At 48.3% G+C, this 21,073-nt stretch overlaps 1 protein-coding gene across 1 annotated transcript in view; it reads right to left on the bottom strand.

Moving 5' to 3' along the window:
- LOC128328711 (tumor necrosis factor receptor superfamily member 16-like) overlaps positions 1 to 21,073 on the bottom strand; it is a 63,109-nt gene that overhangs the window by 34,740 nt on the left and 7,296 nt on the right. The window lies entirely within an intron of this gene.

Genomic DNA, 21,073 nt, shown 5'->3' with positions numbered 1-21,073 from the left:
TTTTGGGGAAAGAAACATACGTTGGGCGTTCCACTCACATCCAGATTTCATTCACATCTCTGAAAGGAACCTTCTTCTGGGAGTCAGAAGCTCTCTGAACGACAGAGGATCAAGTACACGCAAGCCTTGAAATGGAGGGTGTATAGATCTTTCTATTAAAATGAAGTGAAGCAGTCACGAAGGCAGGCACAACTCTGTCCTTTGCTTATAACTAAGTCACCTTTAAGCCCCAAAGCGGCATGCAATGGCTTATATACCACTTTTCAAACCCCCCTGCAAAAAAGCAGTTTATATAGAAAATGATAATTTGCATAACAGCAAATTCAGACAAATGAGCAGCATGAAATAAAGAAGAAGAAAAAGATCGGCATTTCGGGTTTGGCGGAAATCACCATGCATTAAAGGCCCACTGAAACATAAGAACAGCCCTGCTGGATCAGGTCCAAGACCCATCTAGTCCAGCAGCCCATTTCGCAGTGGCCCACCAGATGCTGCTGGAAGCCACAGGCAGGAGTTGAAGGCATGCCCTCTCTCCTGCTGTTACTCCTCCGCAACTGGTACTCAGAGGCATCCTGCCTTTGAGGCTGGAGGTGGCCCACAGCCCTCCAACTAGTAGCCATTGATAGACCTCTCCTCCATGAAGTGATCCAAACCCCTCTTAAAGCCATCCAGGTTGTTGGCTGTCACCACATCTTGTGGCAGAGAATTCCACAAGTGGATTATGCTTTGTGTGAAAAAGTACTTCTGTTGCTGGTCCTAAATCTCCAGGCAATCAATTTCATGGGATGACCCCTGTTCAAGTGTTATGGGAGAGGGAGAAGAATTCCTCTCTATCCACTTTCTTCACACCATGCATGATTTTATAGACCTCTATCATGTCTCCACACAGTTGTCTTTTTTCTAAACTAAAAAGCCCCAGGTGTTGAAGCCTAGCCTCATCAGGAAGGTGCTCTAGGCCCTTGATCATCTTGGTTGCCCTCTTCTGCACCTTTTCCAGTTCTACAATGTCCTTTTTGGAACCATACACAGTCTTCACCAAGGTGTGGCCAAAGAGCCATTGATGGGTGAAAACTCCACCAGGGTAAGCAGCATGTGTTTAACGCAGCTGACATAGAGGACTTGTTTTTTCTTAACTAAGCAGCCCGCAGATAAGGTCCCCTGGAGAGGAGGACCGTAGCATGGTGGGGTGGGGCTTCAGCCCTTTGCCCATGCGGCAGACCCATCGCCCACTGCTGTGGCTAATGCTCTTTGCCTCAGAAGGGAGGTTCTCATTGCTGCTTGCAGGAGCTTCCCTTCTGAGGCAAATTCTTCTCCTAGGGGAGCAGAGGCAGGGAATCCAGATCAGGACTGTGGAGGAGGAAGAGTTAAAGTCCTCCACACACCACAGTCTCGTTCACAGAATCCTGGCATGTCAGAGTTGGAAGGGACCTGGGAGGCCTTCTAGACCAACCCCTGGCTCAGTGCGGGAATCCTGATGGCATCCTTGGCAGGTCCAGCCTCTGGTTGAAAGCTTCGAGAGCCCACTGCACCATGAAGCAGACAGTTCCATATCCAACAGCTCTTACCATTAGGAAATTCTTCCCAATGCCACGCCTAGGACTGCTTTAGTGTTCCCTCTAACAGGGATTCCCAGATGTTGTGGACTACAACTCCCATAATCCCCAAGCAAAAGCCAATGCAGCTGGGGATTCTGGGAGTTGTAGTCAACAACATCTGGGAATCCCTGTTAGGGGATACATTGGGCTGCTTCCTTGTAATTTCAACCCATGGATTCTAGTTTGCTCCTTCTTCTATGTGCCCTTTGGATATCTGGAGACAGCTAACATATTCTCTTCTCCAGGCTAAACGTACCCACCTCCTTCAACCATTCCTCATGGGACTTGGTTTCCAGGTCCTTCACCACCTTGGCTACCCTCCTCTGAACCAGTTCCAGTTCAATGTCTTCCTTAAAATGCAGGATCCAGAACTGGATTCCAAGTGAAGTTTGGCCAGCACGGAATTTAGTGGAAGAATCACTTCTCATGCATCTGTTAATCCTCACGCGGCTGATCCACTTAGCAAAGAAAGAGAAAGAAAGAAAAAGAAAGTTCTTGATGTCATGTGTCTCCTGACCCATAAATGTGTCGGAATAGGCGGTTGCCGCCGGGCTTTGTGGGAGATTAGGGTTGTCTTAGGGGACAGGGCCATAGCTCAGTGGAAGTGCATCTGCTCTGGTGTTTGCTATCAAGTGCAGAAGACCCCATTCTGAGACTCTGGTTTAATGCACCCAGAATCTCAGACGGGACAGTTCACTTCAGACTGCAGCTGGGGGGTGGCGGGTTTCCCGTGATGGAATGCTCCTCCATTCCCAAATCATCCCAGCACACAGAAAAATAGCATGCCCGGGGAAGGCGAGGCTGGAATTCATTTTCCTGGCATGCTGCCCTTCTGGGTGCAAGGATTTCCGCCCCCTGCCGCCCCGCCCCCCCCCGGCAGAGCAAGAACATTCACTCATATGAGTCTCCACCTGCAAGCAGAAGTGGCACCGTCCAGTAGTGATGTGCACGGTCCGGAGAAGTCCGGATCGGCACCGAAGGGGGGCCTTGTTTCTAGGGCGGGGAGGGCTTGCTTAGCCCTCCCACCTCCTTGCCCCCGCCAGCGCCCGTATTGAACAGTATAGGGGCGCTGGAAACCAGCCGCCCCCCCCCCCCCGCCGCGGCGAAATAACCCCCAAAGCCAGCCAGCCAGCCAGCCCTCCCTCCCTCCCAGCTAGCTGCCCTCCCACCCACCCGCTCGCTCACCCGCTCGCTCACCCGCTCGCACACTGGATAAAAAACGAGAGGAGCTCCGGCACAGAGCTCCTCTCGTTCGGAAGGCCTCCTGCAGAATGGCGGCTTGCGCGCGCGCATGCGCGCGCCGCAAAGCACGCCGTTCTCCGGAGGCCCGGTCTACCCGCCGGGAAAGGGCCGGGTAGACCGGGCCTCCGATCGCTGAGTAGACCGGGCCTCCGATCGCAGGAGGCCCGGTCTACCCAGCGATCGGAGGCCCGGTCTACTCAGCGATCGGAGGCCCGGTCTACCCGGCCCTTTCCCGGCGGGTAGACCGGGCCTCCGGAGAACGGCGTGCTTTGCGGCGCGCGCATGCGCGCGCGCAAGCCGCCATTCTGCAGGAGGCCTTCCGAACGAGAGGAGCTCTGTGCCGGAGCTCCTCTCGTTTTTTATCCAGTATGCGGGCGGGTGGGTGGGTGGGAGGGCAGCTAGCTGGGAGGGAGGGAGGGCTGGCTGGCTGGCTGGCTTTGGGGGTTATTTCGCCGCGGCGGCGGCGGCGGGGGGGGGGCGGCTGGTTTCCAGCGCCCCTATACTGTTCAATACGGGCGCTGGCGGGGGCAAGGAGGCGGGAGGGCTAAGCAAGCCCTCCCCGCCCTTAAAGGCATACCCCCCACCCGGACCCGAACGAGGCAGGGCCGGACCGGTCCGGCAGTTCGGCCATTCTTTGGAATGGCCGCCGGACCGGTTCGGGCACACTGCTACCGTCCAGAGAGTTTCACTAAATAGGCTGAACGTTTCCTCCCCCAGTCCAGCAGTTACAATCTCCAACATTGATTTGAATCCCAGCATATTTCAGGCATCCAGCTGTGCGCCAGTTCTGAGGGGCAGCTCAGCATCCCCCACGGAAGGCCTGCGGAGGGAGGGAGGGAGGGAGGGAGGTGAAGTGTCACCATGCAGCTCTTCCTCTTTCCCCTCTAACAGAAAGGAAAGGGATTGGGAGAGGTGTGAAAGGAGGAGGGCGGAATTGGGGACGTGGCTTTAATTTCAAAAAATAACATGTTCCCCATTTGAGAGGAGAGCTGGTCTTGTTGTAGCGAGCATGAATTGTCCCCATTGCTAAGCAGGGTCTGCCCTGGTTTGCATTTGAATGGGAGACTCCATGTGTGAGCGCTGGAAGATATCCCTCTGAGGGGGTGGGCCCACTCTGGGAAGAGCACCTGCATGCATGCTTGCTTGCTAGCATGCAGAAGGTTCCAAGCAACCTCCCTCGCGTCTCCAAGAGAGGGCTGAGAAAGAGGGCATGGTGTCAGCCGCTTTCGTTTCATGGCTAAAGGCCATGGTGCTCAGGGATGATGGGAGTTGTAGTCCAATAACATTTGGGTAGCCAAGACTGGGAGCCCCTGGGCTAGCCCATGTAAAGCATGCTTAATTCCCTTTGGTTTTCAGCGGGAGCAGAGGTGTATCGAGGGAAAATAGCGCCTAGGGCAAGCACTGAAATTGCGCCCCCTGTCCAGACATCTGACACCCATCTTTCAGATAACTTTACCATAATATAACCTGAAAAATACAAGTCAAGCTTGTTAATCTTTTAATATTTCAAAAACTATTTAGCAGTGGACGTAGCCAGACCAAAAAATGATGGAAAACTACAAATTTCAGTATGCTCATGAAATACCCAAATACTAGGTGGAGGTGTACTTGGGAAACTAAAGAGAAGTGCATGTCTAATTCTCTACTATGCATTGTAGCATCACTATTACATAAGTTTTAAAAATAAATGGAGAATTTGACTTTTCCCAGATACTCTGAAAATAATTAAAGGATATGCAGAGTAAACTGTGTCACTGCTTGGAATATATTCTAGTATTTCAGAAAGACAGTTAAAATGAGAGAAAGAAAGAAAGAAACTCCCAGTGGGCCTTAATACTAAGGATTTCACACTGATTCAAAGACAAACTCACAATTAATAGCCATATTATTAAGACATCACATTTAACTCACTTATCACAAGAAACAAAGTAAAAGCAAATGAATACAATCCTAGCTCATAAGCTTCAGCTCAGTATTCACAAGCCCTGATTCTCTGTACATAATGCCAATCTGTACAGTGACTTACATTATATTAATTTTTTTTTAACCTGTAGTCCCTTCAGGGGGCTTCCTAAAGGCCTGGGGGGGGTTTTCTGCAAATGTTCCCCCTGACCCTGCTGGCCTCTAGGGCCTCGCAAGGACCATTTGAGTATGTGCGGTGGCCATTTAAATATATATATATATATATATATATAGCCGCTGAAAACAAAATGGCAGCTGTGCATGCTCAAATGGCCTCTGCGAGGCATGGCATGGCCTAGGGCCTCACAGAGGCCATTTGAGCATGCACGGTGGCCGTTTTGTTTTTGTTGGCCATTAATTTTTTTTTTAATTTTAAAAAATGGTGCCCCCCCTTCAAGTGGCGCCCGGGGCACGTGCCCTGCCTGCCCCACCATAGATACGCCCCTGAGCTGGAGAGATGTAAGCACACAGTGAGGCAGGAAATTTGCTATAACTGAGCGGATGGGTTCAAAGACCCCAGGGCCCCCAGCTCCTGAGGGCCCCTCAGCCCTACCTCTCCCTATTTCCTTCATTATCTCCCTCCCTCCAAGGGGCCTCTGGGCCTCCTCTTTCCTAGCTATGCCCCTGCCTTGAAGACTTCCAATTAAATCTGTAAGGCTTCCTCTGGCCAGATCATTCCCCCCACATGTTTTATTTGGTTTTTAACAAAATACTGTAATGAACTTGGCATGTTTCAACTTCTCCCTTTCATTAATTTCTATACCATAAGATACACATCCATATTAATGTACAACCAACCTCCCCTTCCCCTTGTGCTACTAATCAGCGGTTTTAGCATTATTGAGAATTCTAATTTTTACCTCGCCGGCTTTTCCGGTTTCCAAGCCTGGAGGGCAATATGGCAGTCATGTGTTTGGAATGTCTCTCCAGCTGGCTAGCCACACCAGATTTTGAGCATCTAATCCAGGCCTGCTCAACTTAGCCCCCCCAGCTCTTTTTGGACTACAACTCCCATAATCCCCAGCCACAGTGGCCAATAGCCAGGGATTATGGGAGTTGTAGTCCAACATCTGCAGGAGCAGCCCTGATCTAGTCACATGAGCACATGAAGCTAGCTGCCTTCCAATGAGTCCAGCTGGGTCCGACCCTTGGCCCATCTAGCCAGACTGAGGTTGTTGACCTGCTCCAGGGTCTCCAGCAAACGGAGGCCTCCCCCAACCCTTTGGGAACTGTGGCTGCGGGTGATGGGAGTTGTAGCCCAACGGCATCTGGGGATGCACACTTGAGAAAAAGAAGTGTGATCTCATGCACACTTGAGAAATCCGGCCTAATCTTTTTAAAAAGACATCTAAGGTAGCAGCCATCACTTCATCCTGTGCCAGTGAGTTCCATAAGTGAATCCTGCTCTCTGTGTGTGTGTGTGTGTGTGTGTGTGTGTGTGTGTGAGAGAGAGAGAGAGAGAGAGAGAGAGAGAGAGAGAGAGAGAGAGAGAGAGAATGAGAATGGCTGAAGGTGCTGGGTATTTTTAGCCTGGAGAAGAGAAGACAAAGGGGAAAATATGATAACTGCCTTCAAATATCTGAAGGACTGTCACTCAGAAGAGGGAGCCAGTGTGTCCTCTGTAGCTCCCGAGGGCAGAACTAGAACCAATGGTTTGAAATGACAAGGAAGCAGGTTTAGGCTAGACATTAAGAAGAACTTCCTAACTATGAGCTGTGAGACAGTGGAACACACTGCCTCATGCTCTGACAGGCTCTCCTTCACTAGAGCTTTTACACACTTGGCAGGACAGTCAGGACAGTCAGTGAGCCAGCGTGGTATAGTGGTTAGAGTGCTGGACTAGGACCAGGGAGACCCGAGTTCAAATCCCCATTCAGCCATGAAACTAGCTGGGTGACTCTGGGCCAGTCACTTCTCTCTCGGCCTAACCTACTTCACAGGGTTGTTGTGAAAGAGAAACTCAAGTATGTAGTACACAGCTCTGGGCTCCTTGGAGAAAGAGCAGGATATAAATGTAATAATAATAATAATTTGTCAGGGGTGTTGTAGCCGTTGCCTGCATTGAGAAGGTCAAGGGACTAGAAGATCTCCAGGGTCCCTTACAATTCTGACACCCTCGGATTCTAATTTTGCCCCTTATCGTAACCCTCTTCCCATTCTCCCCCCCCCCACTTGGTATTGCCACCAATTCTGCTGTGAGCCAGAGACAGGCAACCAAACAAAAAAGACGAGGCATCAACAACGCAGTTTTCTTTCTTGAGCTAAACATCCAGAGGAATCCCACCTTGCTCTCTTCCCCTGGGGGTTAAAGGAGGGCGGGAGGGAGCCCCATGATGAACTCTCCTAGACTTGATGAATGGCAGATAAATCCCTTTCCCCAGCCTAGGGGGGCAAAGCTCACCTGGCAGCAAGTATCTGGCAGTGGAGCTCAGGAGCCTGCCACAATTTGTCAGCTTTGTGTGAACATGCCCAGAGAAGGAGAGAAAGAGAAAGAGAAGATGGAGAAGTCGGAGGGGGAGGGAGAGGGGAAAGTCTCAGAAAACGACTTCGCATTTATACAGCATCTTAGAGGTTCAAAACACTCGGTCTCCCCTTCTCATCGCAACCACCACCCATTAAAGCAGGTCTGTAGAGGGTCCGACCCTCACAGGGTGGTCGTTAGCATTACTGAGACAATGAGGCCATTCACACCACCAAAAGCGGTGTCCTACCTGGGTTTGGGAGCTGTGTGTGCTCCCAGTTTCTGGTTGTGGGGAAGCAAGGGAGGAGGGAAACCTGGGTAGATCTCCCTCCTCCCTTGCTTCCACACCTTCACTTCTACCCAGGTTCCCCCTCCTCCCTTGCTTCCACACACAACCGAAAACTGGGAGCACACAGAGCCCCCAAACCCAGGTAGAACACCGCTTTTGATGGTGTGAATGACCTCAGGATGTGCGAAGGTGCCTTGGCTGCAGGGGCGTGTTCAACCCGAGGAGGATCGCGGGCTGTTGTGGGATCCCCATTCCCAGAACCTCAGGCAGGCCACCCTGCGCGATATCAGGGATGGCTTTTATAAGAGGAGTCCCCGGGCAGGCGTGGGCAAAGTCGGCTCTCCAGCTGTTGTTGAACTACAGCTCCCATCGCCCCCAGCCATTGTAGCTGGGGACGATGGGAGTCGTAGTTCAGCAACACCGAAGTACTTCCGGCTGGGAGCCCCCACCCGAGGAAGTGCCTCTTAGGACCGAGGCTGCTTCACTGGCACCACTGACAACAGCAGCACCCCAAGAAACCAAGTGGATGTTGCTAGACCTCAGGGCTTCGTCTGCGTCCTGCCAGCAAATACACGGCCTTTGCGAAGCAGCTTTTAAAGGACTATTCCGAATGCAAGGCGCAAACTCAGAAAGGCTAAGTGGAGGGGCGCTGCGGACCTGATGGCGTGCAGGGTCCCAAGGCTGACCATACCTTTGGCCTGGCTTGCTGTAGGGTATATATCTGCTCTAGGATCTGGAGTGCCATCGAATTGGTTCGTCTCTGCTTTCTCTTAAGGTACTAGTCCTCATGGTTGCAGGGATAAGCGTGCTCTCACCGATCTCTTTTAATCTGGCTACTCACGGATTAGCCAAGGAGGTGAGGAGGGGGAGAGAGAAGGGAAAAGATTACAAGGAATGGAGAATGAATGAATGGTGGGGTGATGTAGGAGCAGGACTAAGTCTGAGCCAGGATCCAACCCTGGGGTTGTCTTTCAATTTCAGGGCTCAATAAGCAAGAATAAACCACAGAGTGTTCCCCCAAGCATGTGCAGAGTGCCTAATCATAATTAGCTTGTACAACGCTGGATTTGGAGTAAAGCAAGGAGTCTCATACATGGGTCCTCAGATGTTGTTGGACTACATCATTCCTAGCCACAACAGCCTTCAGCCAACAACAACTGAGGAACCAAGTACGAGAACCCCTAAAGTAAAGTTGTGCCATCGAGTCAGTGTCGACTCCTAGAGACCACCGAGCCCTGTGGTTGTCTTTTGTAGAATACAGGAGGGGTTGACCATGGCCTCCTCCCACACAATATGAGATGATGCCTTTCAGCACCTCCCTATATATCGCTGCTGCCCAATATAGGTGTTTCCCATAGTCTGGGAAACATTCCAGTGGCGATTCGAACCAGCAACCTCTTGTTCCTAGACAAGTTACTTCCCCGCTGCACCATTATGTGGCTTCTGAGAACCCCTACATGACATCAATAAACAGCCTTTGCATGGCACTGGGTTCTGCCCCCAAAGCTGGCGGTGGGGGGAGGGAGAGGGAGAGAACACGCACATCATATTTTGGTGATGCTAAATGTACAAGAAAAGCTCTCTGCAAGCAGTAAACTCACATGTCAGGGAGAGCCGTGTTTTACTGACTTCTCCTTGACACATTGAGGCTATTCTCACAACCTCCCAAAAGTGGGCTCAGGGAGCCCAGCCTGCTTTGGGGCAATTGTGTGCTGCAACGGGAGCCGTGGCATGCGGTGACACACGAGTAGACCCCCAGGCTCAGGAGTCTCTCCAGGATGCCCCGTGCACTTGTGTGGGCCATCCTGGAACTTCCGGGGGCCAAGGGGCCCCTGATCCCTGCAGCCCTCACCGGCTCAGTGACGGAGCTGGCAGCCATGTGGGCGGCTGATCTGGCCGCCCAACAACAAGCCGCTGCTCGTCTGCGGGGAGAGCAGGCTAAGCCTGCTCTGCCCACAGAACCCCGTCAGGCGCTCCACACGTGTCGTGTGAAGCACCCCATTGCTTTACTGCAGGAATGGAGGGCATTTATCTTGACTTTAGTGAGGTGGTCTTCAAACTTGGGTCCCCAGATGTGGTTGGACCTTAACTCAACTTGACCCATTTCAAACTGGCTTCCCGGCTGGCTATGGGGTGGAGACTGCCTTGGTCGGCCTGATGGATGATCTCCAATTGGGAACTGACAGTGGAAGTGTGACAAGAGGTTGTTGGTCCTTCTGGACCTCTCGGCGGCTTTCGATACTATCGACCATAGTATCCTTCTGGAGCGTCTGAGGGGGTTAGGAGTGGGAGGCACTGCTATGCAGTAGTTCCGCTCCTACCTCTCGGGCAGGTTCCAGATGGTGTCCCTTGGAGACTGCTGTTCTTCAAAATCTGAACTTTTGTATGATGTTCCCCAGGGCTTCATATTGTCTCCGATGTTGTTTAACATCTACATGAAACCGCTGGGAGAGATCATCAGGAGATTTGGTGCAGGGTGCCATCAGTATCCTGATGACACCCAAATCTATTTCTCCATGTCAGCATCATCAGGAGAGGGCAAAACCTCCCTAAAAGCCTACCTGGAGTCAGTGATGGGCTGGATGAGGGATAACAAACTGAGACTGAATCCAGATAAGACGGAGGTACTCATTGTGTGGGGTCAAAACCCGAGAGACAAATTTGATCTTCCTGTTCTGGATGGGGTCACACTTCCCCAGAAAGAACAGGCACACAGTCTAGGGGTGCTTCTGGATCCAAGCCTCTCTCTGGTGTCCCAGGTTGAGGCGGTGGCCAGCAGTGCCTTCTATCAGCTTCGGCAGATACGCCAGCTGTGTCTATTTCTTGAGATGAATGACCTCAAAACAGTGGTACATCTGCTGGTAACCTCCAGACTGGATTACTGCAATGCACTCTGTGTGGGGCTGCCCTTGTATGTAGTCCGGAATCTACAGTTGGTCCAGAATGCGGCAGCCAGGTTGGTCTCTGGGTCATCTCGGAGAGCCCATAACATTCCTACTTTAAAAGATCTACACTGGATACCGATATGTTTCTGGGCAAAATACAAGGTGTTGGTCATAACCTATAAAGCCCTAAACAGCTTGGGCCCTGGGTATTTAAGAGAACATCTTCTTCAGTATGAACCCCACCGCCCACTGAGATCTGCTGGAGAGGTCCGTCTGCAGCTGCCACTGGCTCTTCTGGTGGCCACTCAGGGATGGGCCTTCTCCGCTGCTGCCCCGAGGCTTTGGAATGCACTCCCTAGTGAAATAAGAGCCTCCCCATCTCTGACAGCTTTTTAAAAGTCTTTAAAGATGCATCTGTTCACCCAGGCTTTTAACTAATATTGTTTTGGTGGTTTTAATGCTGTTTTAAAATATTGTTTTAAGAATTTTGAATTGTTGTGGTGTTTTAAACTTTTTGTTTTTGTTTTAACTAATGTTTTACTTTCTGTTTTTGTTTTGTTGTGGACTGCCCAGAGATGTAGGTTTGGGGCAGTATAGAAATATGTTAAACAAACAAACAAACAAACAAACAAACAAACAAACAACTCTTAAATCCCAGCACAATGGCTGGGGATTATGTGAGCTGAAGCACTTCCTGGACCCTGCCCCTTGTAAAACACCGTTCTTCCTTTGGAGAACGGCTGGACCCTTTAGATCCCTTTCTGCCACCTCCCACAAGTGACTATCCAGACATTACATCTTGCTGAATTAGTCCGAGTTGTGGCTATCCTTTTTTAATCTCACTGTGAGATTAAACACTGTATTTCTTCCGTTTTATTTCTTAAGGAAATTGTTAGGATCAGTCTACTGACACCCCCTTGCAGTGGAAACGAACACAAAAGAGGGAATAGCGGGTGATCCTTCAACAAGAGCCCTGTTCAGGCATTACGCTATATCTGTGTTTAGGTGTCTGTGCACACGTGCATGTTTTTATGTGAATGACTGAACATGCATTGATTAAAAAGTGAACCTGGCTACAGACCCTCTCAAACGCAGGAACAGACAGGAAGTGTACTCCCCTACAAGCGCTGACCATAATGTGTGAATGACAACAAACCCTTCACATGTTATGTTCCACACTTGCACAGGTGTCCAGTGTTCACAGGTACAGATTTGTACACAGTTATAAGAAATAGGGAAAGTGATTTCCTGGCGGATCATGGAGTGGGTGGGGTGTCCTCGGGGACAGCCCAAGGTACTGCAGCCCCTGAGAGGCCAAATGCTGCCTTGCCTTGTGCCCCTTCTGGCCTTTGGCTGGGGATTATGGGAGTTGTAGTCAACAACACCTGGGAATTCCTGTTAGAGCGAACACAGGCCAGCAGCCGCCTCTTCCCTCCTCGTGCGCCTTGTAAGCTTTGCAACAAGTGTGAGGAGAGATGCTCCTTGCAAAGCATGCCAGAATTAGCTTGGTCCCGGACAGCTGTTTGGATTGCGGTGGTGCTGCCACCACCGTGGTGCTGCCACCTGAGGTGTCCGCCGCACCCCGCCTCATGAAAGGGCTGCTCATGGGCATTGCAGGAGTCCCTCACCACTCACCTCTCAAGGTGGCCCTCCAGGGAAATGAGTTTCTGACCAGGGAGCTTCAGCCATAAGACGAGGATGGATTCAGCAGGCCCATTCACATGTTATGTTCAACACTTGTAAAACAGGTGTACAGTGTACACACGTACAGCCGTCTACATGTTATGTTGAATACAGGTAGAGCAGTATGCTTCCTATCCGTACCACGCGTCTGAAGGGCCTGTGTCCATGTTAAAGGTGAAGAGCTGGTCTTGTGGTAGCAAGCATGACTTGTCCCCATAGCTAAGCAGGGTCCACCCTGGTTGCATATGAATGGGAGACTTGATGTGCGAGCACTGCAAGATATTCCCCTCAGGGGATGGAGCCGCTCTGGGAAGAGCAGAAGGTTTCAAGTTCCCTCCCTGGCTTCTCCAAGATAGGGCTGAGAGAGACTCCTGCCTGCAACCTTGGAGAAGCTGCTGCCAGTCTGTGTAGACCAGTGTTTCTCAAACTTTTTGGAGTCAAGGACCGCTAAATTCTTCGTGCAGAGTTTCAAGGACCACTACATTCTTCATGCGCAGTTTCCCGGACCAGCAGTTAGTAAAGGGGTTTCAAGTCTGTCTATCTATCTATCTGACTTCTATACTGCCCAAAACTTGCATCTCTGGGCTGTTTAGAATGAAAATAATATAAGCATTAAAATAATTAAATTTGGAATCTTTTGCAAACATGGAATATTAGGGGTTCTTAACCTTGGGTCCCTCAGTTAAACTCCCATAACCCCCAACAACAATGGCATTTGGCCATTATGGCTGGGGATTATGGGAGTAGAAGTCCACCAACGTCTGGGTACCCAAGGTTGAGAACCCCTGAATCTAAAAGCCTGGGTGAACAAATTTGTCTCCAGTATGTCTTCAGTATGTGCGGGGTGGTGGTGGAGGTGCTTCTGATTACTCAGTGGAGAGGGGATGTTGGGCCATTAGAAAAATTCAAAAGCTACATGGGGCCAATGAAAACAACATACAAGCAAGCCCCACTGATGCAAGAGGGAAACAGCGTTCCCTCTCAAGGCGCCTCGACCACAACAGGCAGCTGGGTTTCAATCAACCAACCTTTGGCTGCAAACAATGAGCATGCAAGAACCAGCAGCCCTTCAAGTGGCGCCCACTGCCATACTTTTTCCTCCATGCCCCCGCACCGCATACAGTTTGAAGCTGTAAAGATCGGGAATAAGATAGCTGTAGGAAGATCTCAGCAGCACGTGGAGGCAAGGCACAAGAAGGGTCCCATGCTTCTGTGATACTCTTCCTCTTCCGTGCCATGTGCAAAATTGAGGAAGTGAGTGCCTTGATTTCAGTTGGGGGGGGGAGGTTGACTCCCAGTCAGGGACCGGCACTCAACCCTTCGGGGACCGGCAGCGGTCCAGGGACCGGTGGTTGAGAAACACTGGTGTAGACAATACTGAGCTAGAGGGACCAATGGTCTGACTCAGTATATGGCAGTTTGCTATGTTCCTACTTTTAACATGAATGCAGGTACAGCCATTCACACAAACACATGTACGAGTGTACAGACATCTGTACACTCGTACAGCATGATGTCTGAATCATGCTGGTATGTGTGTACAGATGTGTGTGCATGTACACTATATGCAAGACTGCATGTACATTGAACATGGATGTGTGAAAAAGGCTGCTGTGTGTGTTGGAAGGGTACTTGGCCACGATCCTTGGGTGTTGGAACAGGGGTGCTGCCAACACACAGCAGTGTCCCTAATTTCATCTATGAAATGTCGGAGGGTCTGCCGGTGTTCTCCCCCACTCCCCAACCAATCTGTGTCACCCAAAGAGATTTTTAGCCTACAGCATTTTTGTGTAAATAAAAAAAATAAAAACCACCTCCCTGAATTCATTAAATATTTCTCTCCCCCTTGACATATTTCCTTCTAAAGAAAAACCCACCAGCCCCCCTCACTCTGCCCAAACTCGCAGCTAATAAGAATAGAAAATATTTAGCCATGCAATGTTAATTACCCTCCCCAGGAAGCATGAAGGATAAAGACAGCTTTTAGATGGTCTGACCGCATAATTACAGGGGCTGCCTGGGCAAAAATGTTAATACCAGACCAGGAAAAATGTGTTCCACATTAATCCTGACATGAAATTTGCTGGAAATACTGAATGAATGAAGGACTTGCATTTCCCTTCTCCTTTCTCACATGCATACCATTGCTGAGGCTTAATGTAAGCCAGGCCTCAAGCGCAGGACCTGTGAGGCAATGTGGAATGGGTGAGGTGATCCCTTCTGTTGGACCAACCAGAAGCTTAAAGGTGGTGCAAGCTTTTGAGCTCCAAAGAACTCTTCCTCGGAAACATAGGCACGCTTATGAACACATGAAGCTGCTTTATACCGAGTCAGACCGCTGGTCCATCTAGGCCAGTACTATCTGCACTGACCCCAACTCTACAGTGTTTTAAAGAAACAACAGAAGGCACATCTTTTTAGACAGGCTTTTTACTATTTTGCCCTCCACTTTTATCTGGTAGGCTTTTTAGTGTTGAGTTTTTCCATTGTCAACTTTTAATTTTCAATTTTTAAAACTCATTTCAATTGTTGTTTTAACTTTTAAATTTTTATCCTACATTTTATTTTATTTTATTATTATTAAAACTTTTATACCGCCCTTCCAAAAGGCTCAGGTTTCTGTTGTTTCTGTTGTATCTTATTCTATATTATATCTATTTTATTAATGTTGTAAGCCGCCTCAAGCAGTAGTGCACTGAAGGGTAGGCATAAATATTTTTTAATAATAATAATGATAATGATAATAATAATAATAATAATAGCACCTAGAGATGCTAGGGATTGACTTCAGCATGCAGAGTAGATGTTTCTCCCCTGAGCTTCTGTCCCACCCTTTGGTCTCACCAACCCTGTGAGCCATCCTTCAAAATCCCCATTTAACAGATGAATTAATTGTTTATTTCGATCACTGATCAGAAAACAGAAAATCAAACATGAAACAAAATTATACAAAATCCCAATAAGAAAAACAAAAGGGAGGGAAATCATATAAAACCCATAATACAGTTAGAGTTAGAGGTTTAACCCATTCTACAGATGAAGAACTGAGGCTAGGCCAGAGTGATACCAAAGAACATCCACTTTCTTGGCTCAGAGTGATGTTCAGCCATTAAATCTACATCTTTTCATTTTTCAAATAAAAGGACTGGATGGCTTGCAGCAGCTGGGTACATGAACTTACATGTGCACTTGCCACATTACACCATTTTGTCCAGAGTGTTTTTAGAAGATGTGTGAAACAGGCCCTATTCTCCAAAGCTCGGGTTCTGGATCTGTCTACTGGATCACACTTGTCTCCAAGGGATAAGTTCTACTCACCAATTTTTATTTTTTTTTTAAAAAAAAACCCAACCTCCATATGTTGATACAATCACTTAAGTCAGTGTGGCCAGCCTGAGGCTCTCCAGATGTTGATGGACTACAAATCCCGTCATCCCTGGCTGGGGATGATGGGAGCTGTAGCTCAAAAACAGCTGGAGAGCCAGGCTGGCCACCCAGCTTTAAGCAAATGTGGACTAAATATGTGACCATCCTCTGTTGAAAAGCACTGCACGGGGCAACACAAATGTTCTACCTGTGGCAATTCATCTGCAAGGTCTCATTCACACAAGCAAATCTCTCAATGCTGCAGGAAACAAGCAAGGGACTTAGGCATTGTGAATCGCCCATTGGCATCTTAGAGCAATCTAACTCCACCAGATGGCCTAGTTCTCACTCACAAGGTAAATCTCTGCCAGGGCTGCACACACCATTTCAGCTGGCTGGGGACTTGGGACTGAAAGCTCCTCCATGCAAAAAAAAAAAAAGGGGGGGGGGACCCAAAAAACCTTCTGCACACAGAAATGTAGAATATCAGGAAGAAAAAGAGCTAGTTTTCTAAGTGCAAGGGATTTTTATTGTCTGAAACAGCATTCAACCAAGTGAGGCTGTAATCTGAAAGGGTGGAGCCCAGAGACAGGTTTTCAATAATAATACATGGGCTAATCAGTCACAGGAATGTTCTCCTCGAGGGGTGGGAGTGGTCTGTTTGTCCTGAGGCTGCAGAAATCTGTGTGATGGAGTAAGAGGTCAATGGAATTTATCCTTTCCCCTGCAGGCTATTCTTCTTATCAATTTCTCCAACCTACCACCCCCCCCACCCCAATCTTTCTGATATCTTTCCGCTATCTGCTGAAATCCCTGCATCTTTTCCTTGCAGGGTAAAAAGGAGATCAGAAGGGGAGGTGACGGTAACAAAACTGCCTGCAGGGAAAGAGATACGGACCATGCTCACACCACTCCTCTCCCACAAATCTCCTGGGCAAACTTCTGTTCCAGAATGCAGCTTCCCATAGCGGCTTTGGGTTTACAAGGACCCAGACAAAAGCAGTCTTGGGAAACATATATGTGTGCAGCTGAACGTCATGTGAAGCTTGATCCTAAAAAACAGAGGCCTGGAACTGCTGATGGGTCTTATTTATTATTTGCGTATTTAAAATGTGTATACCCTGCCTCTCCATTGCACCACTGCTCGGGGCATTTCACATCCTTAATAGATAAAAGCATAAAACAATAATAAAATAAAATAATAATAATAATAATACTAGAGATGTACATAGGCAGTATAAAAATATGATGAATAAATAAATAAATAAAATGAAACACATTAAAAGGTCAAGCTAAAACCACATTTAAAAGTTACAAATTGAAATTTTTAAGTAAAAAGCTAAAAACTAAACAATCTGCCAGTTCTAAGCAGAGGAGAAAACATTTAAAAACCTCTCTAAAAAGGTGTCTTTAATTGTTTTTTTTTTAAAAAAAACACTGAGGGAGAGAGCATGGAGAAGCTCTTGGGAGGGTGGTCCAAAGCCGAGGGACCACAACCAAAAAATTTGGATGCGATAACTAGTGCCCAATCTCCCTCACCATGGCAGCTGATGTGTGGCAAAATTCTCTTCGGCCTGGTTTAGGCAACCCTTTAAACTAGGGCAGTACAACTTTGGCCCACTAGCTGTTGTTGGACTACAACTCCCATCATCCTCATCCACAGTGGCCAACAGTCCGGGATGATGGGAGTTGTAGTCCAACAGCAGCTGGAGGGCCAAAGTTGTGTTGCCCTGATTTAAACCATGCTCAGAGTATTGTGAGCAAGTTGCAGGCTTGTGTGCTTCGCCCATATCTCTCAATGTCTTTCATGTGCAAAGGCAAGAGAATGAAACCTCCCATTTTAGAGCAAACCACAGTTTCCTTTCATCTTTGAACTTGGGACACTGTGGGTTGTTCTAACTATAGTCAAGTCAAACAAACCAGAATCAAACTAGTTTCAGATCCTGATTTACAATTCAACCAGCTAGGACACAACAAGGTTTCCCAAGTTCTAATGCAACAGGAAACTGCTTTATTCAAATCCAGTGGACTGTGGAAGCACACAGCCTCCTTCCCTCATGTGCAAAGGAGCCAGAGGCTCACCACAGCCTGTTCAAAAGAATTTAACCCATGGATTAGATGAGCACATGAACCAGGCCTTTATCACTTGCTGGAATGATACAGATGACCAAGCTACCCTGGTGTGAGAGAGCTTGGTTTGGCGGCTGTATGGGCCCTGTACTGGGAAACTACTGTTCTTGAAGTGGTAAAAATATACTGTCCCTGGTAGTTCCACTGGCATAAGAACGTAAGAACTCAGCTGGACAGGACCAAAGGTCCATCTATAGTCCTCAGTTTCTCAACCTGTGGTACGTGGGAATACACAAGACCCAGGGAGTAAAGGATGAGGGGGAGAGGAAAGGAACCCAGCAAGGAGGATGGAGAGAAAAACGCTTGCTTTTCTTCGATGCTCACTCAGTTTTTGCTTCTGGTTACTGCCTAGACATGAGCAGTGGGGCCTGGGGGACGAAGAGAGGTCACGTTAAGGGTGCTCCAACCTATTTCACCCACACACCCCATCTGCCGGCTCAAGCCAGGGGTAACTAGAAACTGAGTGACAAGACGCTTGCCGTGGCTTCCTCTCCTTTACACCTCAAACAAGGGGATTACGAGTTTAAGCGTTTCCAATATTTAATGCAAGTAATTTAAAATGTCTAGTACCTGCAGGAAACAGGATTCCAGAGATCTATAATCTCTCAGGAGCCAGGAAGGAATAGAATAGCTATATGCCAAACAGTTTGATCAGGTATGCGAGGCTACGGGTTCCAACCGAGTATCTAGTCCGAATCCAGGGGATGTTCTAGTTCAAAAATTCCCTGTTCAGGTAAGCCCAGTTCGTTTGGTCAGAACTATCAATGGCCACTACAGGAGTGCGCTTCGCCCATATCTCCTGAAACTGTTCACACACATTGTCCTCCATACATGACAATGTCAAGGTTTTCCTGGTGAGTTTTTAAGAGCAGAAAAGTGAAAGTTGAACGAACGCAAGCAGATCTCTGCGTAGTCCTGACTTTCCCACCCGGGGCTGCCAAACTCACTCACCCCCCCACCCCCATACCCAGCTTCAACCTTCTGACTAGAGACTCAGCTCACCTGATTTAAGACTGGTGTGTCTCTTTGGTCTCAAGCCACTTTTCCGCCTATCTCTGCCTTATCTTGGCTCTTTTTCACCTGTTAAGCTACCTGGCCCCTTGCATGAATCTCTTTCTGTGTGTGTGAAGAGCATTTTATTCTTAATCTGTGACTGGTCCAAGATTGGGGAATTTCACAAGCTTCATTTTCCTGCAAGTCAGATGTGTCATCCACTAAGTATGTGAATGACTGTGTTCTACTCATGTGCAAATGTCTGTGCAGAAGCTAAAAGGCAGCCTCCCAGGTGCCCAAGAATTAGCAGTTTGCACAAAACATCTGCAGCAACAGACCAGTGATTTTCCTTCTTTTCTCTCTTCACCGTCTCCATCTGTTTTAGCCATTGAATGACTTCTCTGTGTGTCTCTCTCATCTCTTCTCACCGTCGACTCGGAAATCACTTTCTAGTCTCCCTAGGAGTTCCATTTTTAGACTCTGCAGTTCTTAAACCCCTTACATGCCTGTGTGTGCTCTCTGCTGAAGTCAGGTACACATCACTGTCTTTATTTCATGCCTAAGAGCATTGCCTAGGATTTATCTTTTAAGTTTACTTTCTTATTGAAGCTGACCTCTTATTCTTTATATGCCCCCCAAAACACACACATACACACACACCCCAAAAACACCCCACCACTGGATCTGTGGATCTTCAGCTCATTTCAAGTGACACAGAAATTGTGGATTTCCAATCCATTTAATGACAGCACTATTGAACAAGCAGAGATTCCAGGAAGTTTTTTTGATTCCAAGTTTTTTTGAACTTTCTACAGACGGTCCATTGCAGAGGATATAAAACACAAGACTGGGAGACAGTGTTCCCCCTAACAGAGGTTCCCAGATGTGGTTGACTACAACTCCCACAATCCCCAAGCAAAAGCCATTGGAGCCGGGGATTCTGGGATTTTTAGTCAACCACATCTGGAAATCCCTGTTAGAGGGAACATTGCTGAGAGTCATCCCGGCTCTTTTAAAAGAAAATGGGATGAAAATACCCGCAACTGGGGAACAGAGCTTCTCCCCTTTGTCTCAACATATTTATGTGATACCACTTTCTCACACTTGAGTGGGCCAAAAAGCAAAATAATAAATCATTTGCCTGGAAAATGATCCAATTGTAACAAGAAGTCGTTTAAAACCAAGATTTGGCATGCTTATGTCATCCGACGCGTCTCCTTAAAAACAGCTGTTACAAGAACAAACCTTGAGGTTACTTTTTTAGAACTAGCAAAGTCCAGTCCAAAGCCCTGATTTGTGCAACAGTTCTACAGGGGGAGTATCAGTTCCAGACACAAAGATCCCGACATGTAGAGTTTTATTAATATAAATGTTGCCGTTCTCTTGTTCTTACTGGTCTGTCATTTTCACGAGTCTTGTGCCCGATTATTTCTTTGGGTTTTCTTACCTCTGAACTAAAGGTCCAAACACTAGCTTCACCCACGACACCCCAATACCCCTTTTTAGAACAAAGCAGCCACAATCTTCCATCCCTCTAAGAGTCCTCTACAGCAGGGATCCTCAACGTTGGGCCCCCAGATGTTATTGGACTTCAACTCCCATAATCCACAACCAAAGGCCACTGGGGCTTGGGATTATGGGAGTTGAAGTCCACTAACATCTGGGGGCCCAACGCTGAAGATCCCTGCTCTACAGAGTTGCCACCTGTGCCTTCTCCCTCCCCCTTCCCCTCATAAACCCTCCTCTATCTCTCCCCCCCCCCCGCCTTCCCAGGGGAAAATATTGCTTCAGCTCTTGCAGTCGAGTCATTCTAGTTGTGGCCAACACCATGTCTAAACCAGGTACATACTTGAGTTTGCACACCCTAGTATAAAAGATGGCAACCCGACCCACATGAAAGAGGGCCTCTGTCGCACCATCATTGCCCTATGTGCCAACACACGGCGCATATTACTGTAAAGTCAACATCCACTGGGAAATGTCGGTATCATCTTTACTGAAACAGAAGGCGACTCTGAATGTAAGATGATGCCTTAAAAGACAGAGGTTAAATATAGCTTAGCTGGATCTGCTCAAAAGAAAGAGGATTCTGAATCTAAGACACCCTCCTCGTATTTAACAGGAAAGACCTGGGGGAAATCCTCATCTTCCTCGGGTAAATATGGCGCTTCTTAAAATTCTCACAAGCTAGGGAGTATTTGCTACGTAAAAGGTTGAGAAAACTCTGACCTTGTTCCCACAGTGGCCAAAGATGCCTCTGGGAAGGCCAGGGAACAGGGCCTCCGACACAGTTGCTCCTCAGCAACAAGTCTTCAGAGATATATTGCCTTTGTATATGGAGGCTTCATTTTCAGCTCTCATGCTTCATGAGAAGGGCCCTGCTGGGTCAGAACAAGGGTCCTGGGATTCCAGCAGCTTGCTTCCCCCACCGTGGTGAAGAAGAGGCTTCCAAGAAGCCCAGGAGTAG

The sequence above is a fragment of the Hemicordylus capensis genome, chromosome 6, assembly GCF_027244095.1.
Source record: "Hemicordylus capensis ecotype Gifberg chromosome 6, rHemCap1.1.pri, whole genome shotgun sequence".
Taxonomy (NCBI): domain Eukaryota; kingdom Metazoa; phylum Chordata; class Lepidosauria; order Squamata; family Cordylidae; genus Hemicordylus; species Hemicordylus capensis.
The sequence above is the reverse complement of the archived record's forward strand: the minus strand, read 5'-3'. Positions and strand labels throughout refer to the sequence as shown.